Source organism: Paramormyrops kingsleyae, chromosome 5 (assembly GCF_048594095.1).
Source record: "Paramormyrops kingsleyae isolate MSU_618 chromosome 5, PKINGS_0.4, whole genome shotgun sequence".
Taxonomy (NCBI): Eukaryota; Metazoa; Chordata; class Actinopteri; order Osteoglossiformes; family Mormyridae; genus Paramormyrops; species Paramormyrops kingsleyae.
In genome coordinates, this window is record NC_132801.1 from 19996814 (window position 1) to 20002424 (window position 5611).

Consider the following 5611-nt stretch of genomic DNA (forward strand, 5'->3'; position numbering starts at 1 on the left):
CTATTTTTTTCCCCTAAACTCACCCATTTGGCTTTCCTGGAGTTACTGTAAAATGTTCGTGAACAGCTTATGAAGAAATATTTACCTTGCAAAAAATGTAGGCCTGCCTTTAGGTTCCAGTTTTCAGAAGAGAATTTTGCCTTTGCTTGTATTGGTTTAACATTTTAGTTCTACGTGTAAAACGCGAAATTGCAGCCAGGCATATGTTTGCAGAATAATCATTATGGTTAAAAATAAATTCTAATAAATATACGCGACTAGCACTTATCAAGGGCGATTACATAATAGTTGTCGATACACTTTCTGTTAAGGAAGTATATTGCAGAATTCTTGCTAATCCTGTATAAACTTGCATTTATAAACCTTTCTGGGTTTCAGATATGTTTCTTTAAACCGGTTTTATAAAGGAAGACATAGCATTAACCCGTTACATCCTGATGTAGTGAAGAATATACTTATTATTAAACAGCAAAAGCGAGTTATGTTAGATCTTTGAGTAGCCGGCCGTATTAAACTATATTTATGTACTTGTTCAGAATGTGCAGAATTACTTTCATGTGTTAAATTTATGGGCAAATGAATTACAACACATTCTGAGAATAGTGTATAGAATTTTCCATTTTTATATATTTTAGAATTTTTATTGTTTAAAGTTTGGAAAATGTAAATTAAATGGTACCATGTGTAATCAGTGTTTGAAAACAGGATAATTTATATCTGTTAAAATGCACAGTTAAAATACAGCTTTAAATGTAGCTAAAGAATTTGTTAATTATGCCTTTTCCACCAAACAACACTTGGTCTTTTCACACACGTGCATCTTCATGTCACGCAGCAGCGGGACATTTATACAAATGCTCACTGTTTCACACACGTTCGCGCCGCATTCAGCGCTAATGGACTGGTTCCGTTTCTCCATTGGTCACGGTGCACATTTATCCCGATTAATGCCTGTCCTGCAAACCCTCCTACCGCATGCTTGCTGTCGCCGTCGTGGCGCTTTCTTGCGTGCAGAGGAGAGCGGCCACCTGTGCATCAGCACATTAACCCTGCCCAGCAGAAAGTCTCCACACAGACCCTTTGCCCTTTACACTCTTCCACTAATGAGGTTGCACAGGTGCAGCCTTTACAAGTAGCAATACACTGGTGCTCTGCAGAAAATCAGGGTCCCTGTGCAGAAAGACAACTGCAAAATGGTGGGGACTTACGAGTATTTCCTCTAATTCCATCCTTTTTTTCTATGTGTCAATACAGTATAGATCATCCATCCATCCATCAATTCTCTAAACCTGCTTATCCTATGCACTGTCATGGGGTTACGGAGCTTATTTCAGAAGCTACAGGCACAAACACGAAATAAACCGAGACACAGAAACAGATATTGTGTTCATCATGGACACAAGGGTAGGACGACTTGACTATACTCAAATGCAATTTGATCAAAGGAAGCATTTTCACATTCAGAGGTCCTGTTCTCTGAGGATCATAAGTAAATCAAACACGCCTAGTGCACAAAACCAGACCGGAATCAGAGTCTTAATGAACCTGATTTTATGCCAAGGGCTCAAACATTGTCTAGTCTTATATATGGTTCAGCTGCATTAAGCCACAGCTGGGCCGGTTAAAAGAGCAGTTAATCCTTAGCTGCAAATGATCATGCAGTATGTGTGGAACATGCGGGCTTAGCCACGTTTGTATGTTCTGAAAGACTCGATGTGAGCTCAGAGTGAGATGTGTGTAACATCCAATATCCATGGAAGGATACAGTTATCTTAGTATGACTGCATACTAAAACATATTTATTTACATTTTTATTTGTATAAAAATGAAGAAAAATATCCATTGACAAGTTTGAGTAGGCTTATTCTCAATGCCAAACAACAAGAATTTACCTTCAGGTGGTAGGAGAACTTCATAAGTCAGTATCTGATCTGGATCTCATAATTTATTAAACAGCATCATTAATCAATTGTGTAAGTGAAATCCATTCACAGACGACTCAGTTTTTTTTAGGTGAACTTTCAAGGTGAACTTGTATGCACACTGTTTACAAAACTGCTTGATACTGACATACCGGACTCTTCATTCTACAGTTAAAGTCATGCAGAAAAAAAGTCCTTCTGAAAATAGCAACTCTATTTCATCCATTTTCTAGAATCCCATATGCAGCGCTGGGTTGCTGAATGATGTGGGCCTATCACAGGAAGTATAAGGTGCAAACCAGGGTACACCCTGGATGGGATGCCGGTCTATCATAGGACACACACTCATATCATCTAAGCCAGGGGTGGGCAATCTGATCCGCAAAGGGCCGCTGTGTATGCAGGTTTTTGGGGTAACCTTTAGATCAGCTGTTCAAACCCAGGTGTGAGGACTCTTCAGCCAATCAGTCCTCTAATCAGTAATCTAATTAGGGAGTTACAACGAAAACCCACATACACAGCGGCCCTTTCTGGATAAGATTGCCCGCCCCTGATCTAAGCATAATTTAAAGACATCTGTCAAGTTAACCAGCATGTTTCTCCACTGTTGGAGGAAACAGGAAACCACAGTACACTGGGGGACACACAACCCCCCCCAAACACACACACACACACACACATACACACACATACAAGACAAGTAATCCTAACACAGCAACTCTATTGAAAACTGAAATACAGTACAGATAGATACTCAAACCAAAAGAATGCCACAACAAGAATTTTTCATAATTGATCACACAATGGTTACCAAAGGTTTAGGTCCAGTGTGGTTATGTTAAAGCCATGCAGAAATTCAGCAAGCAACTTAATTGAGCTCATGGGAAACCTTTTTCAGCCACGTGAAACCCTCCTCATAGGCAAGAGGTCCTGATATGCTAATTCTCCCATTTACCTTAAACAGATGCTATGATATCAAGGACATCTGTCAGAAGATTAGATTCATTCTTCATATGAAACAGACAAAGAAATGTTTTATGAACCATGGAATATTTTTCTCAGATGAGAGGCAGCTTTAAAAATAGATGAGATGTAATTTTGATATTAACAGACCCCGATTTAACAGACCAATTAAGGTATTGGTGACACATTCAGCGCTTTTCCCATATGAATGAGCACATCTGTAGTTCTTACTATTAACACAGTGGATTGAGGCTTCAATGACACAAAAGGCAGCTTTTAGGCTTTCAGAGAATTAGGTAATAGGAAGACTCACCCACACTGACAGATCACAGCAGAGACTGCAACACGTTATGGTATGGTACGGTATGGTATGGTACGGTATGGTACGGTACAGTATGGTATGGTATGGTATGGTAGGGCATGGTATGGTACAGTATGGTATGGTATGGTACGATACGGTACAGTATGGTATGGTATGGTAGGGCATGGTATGGTACAGTATGGTATGGTATGGTATGGTACGATACGGTACAGTATGGTATGGTATGGTAGGGCATGGTATGGTACAGTATGGTATGGTATGGTACGATACGGTACAGTATGGTACGGTATGGTACGGTACAGTATGGTATGGTATGGTACGGTACGGTATGGTATGGTACGGTACAGTACGGTATGGTACGGTACGGTATGGTACGGTACAGTATGGTATGGTATGGTACGGTACGGTACAGTATGGTATGGTATGGTAGGGCATGGTATGGTACAGTATGGTATGGTATGGTACGGTACAGTATGGTATGGTACGGTACGGTACGGTATGGTATGGTACGGTACAGTACGGTATGGTACGGTACGGTATGGTACGGTACAGTATGGTATGGTATGGTATGGTATGGTACAGTATGGTATGGTACAGTATGGTATGGTATGGTACGGTATGGTACGGTACAGCATGGTATGGTATAGTATGGTATGGTACAGTATGGTACGTATGGTACAGTATGGTATGGTACGGTACAGTACAGTATGGTATGGTACAGTATGGTACGGTACGGTATGGTACAGTATGGTATGGTATGGTATGGTATAGTATGGTATGGTATGGTGCAGTATGGTATGGTATGGTATGGTATGGTATGGTATGGTACGGCCAGGGTTTTATTAATAAAACAGAATATAAAGGAAGAAGCAAAGGGACCATGAGGGGTCAAAACTAAACTAAGGCAAAGTTCAATGAAATATATACATTGTACCTGCAAACGAAGCAGTTTTTCGATGACTGACGTTCTGAAGTTCTGGGATTTTTCACTGCTCAAAATTTAAGTTGATTTTTAAAACCCAAAACGAGAACTTAAACAATAATGTTGTACTAATGAATGCAGGGACACGTTATCTTCTGCCGTTCTTGGAACAGCTGTATTATCCCACGACATGATTTATCCTTATTTAACAGATATTACATATGTATCAGATCATTTTTACAAGTGAAATTTATGAAAATAGCAGGTTTGTACATGTATATCTCTAGGGGCTGTTGTATGTTACATTATGGGGAAGAGATGCCCATTCATCTAACCAGAGGCAAACATTTCAGGTCCAGAAAGTAAAAATCCAAACCAGGATTCTGTTTCAGCCAGTCACAGTCACGGAGTACTCAACTGGCTGATTGAAACAAAATCCTAATTTGAATTTTTACTTTCTGGACCTGAAATGTCTGTCTCTGCACCTCACCAAGTCTTTGGGAATTTGGAGTACTGACAGGAAAAACACGTTAACACTGCGAGAGCATGTAAACACTACAGAAAAACCCCCATCTTGGATGTGTAAGGCTATACTGCTTAAAAATCTGCTTTATGTTAGTATTAGAAAAAATGCAGCGAATAATGCAAGGGTCCTGGATGCCATAAAGCTTATTATCATGCAAAGACTTTCAGTTTCATCCTGCTTATTTCACAGGACTGCAGAGTCACTGACACAGTCGTGGACTAAAGCACTTTCAAAAGTTGCAACAATACAAAATAGTGCTCAATATTTTAAAATGAACATTAGGGGTTTTGAGGGAATTGTTTTGTAAGGACACAACGTTACCACAATAAATTATATGAAAACAATTTTTAACCCAGTAGGTATATGGCGAAAAATGTTTTACACTGATTTGTTGCAGATACCAATCATTTCATTTCAACTATGTCAGACTGCTTAGGGTTTAACTGAAATGGCTGATTGATTTTTGTGTTGGTGACACCTAGACAATGAAACAATCACAAGAACAGGTCAAATATTGCGTTTCAAATAATTTATAATAGTGTAATCTATGCTGGAAAGACAGTTGCGTAACAAATAGCAAATCAATAGATGCAAATATTTGGGCTATTGGTTCCATGCAAACAAAATTCCACAAGCAGGATGAGAATAAGCACTTGTGATCCTGGGTCCAAAATGTGTGAGGCCAGCGGCTGGGAGAGGCAAGAGGCGACATTCAGTCTGATCTGGAGGAATGCAGCACGATTACTTCAGTAAAATAGCCAGATTGCAAGCCACCTAAATCACATTAGATTCTGCTAAACAAGTAAATCACAATAACAAAAGAATAAGGCAATTTGACTATACAGGACTGATAGGACTTGACAACTGCAGTAGAAAAATATGAAATAGAAGAAGATTTATAGTGCGTTGGCTATATTTCATCTATCCGAAGCAATCCATTCTTGATGGGAGAGAAA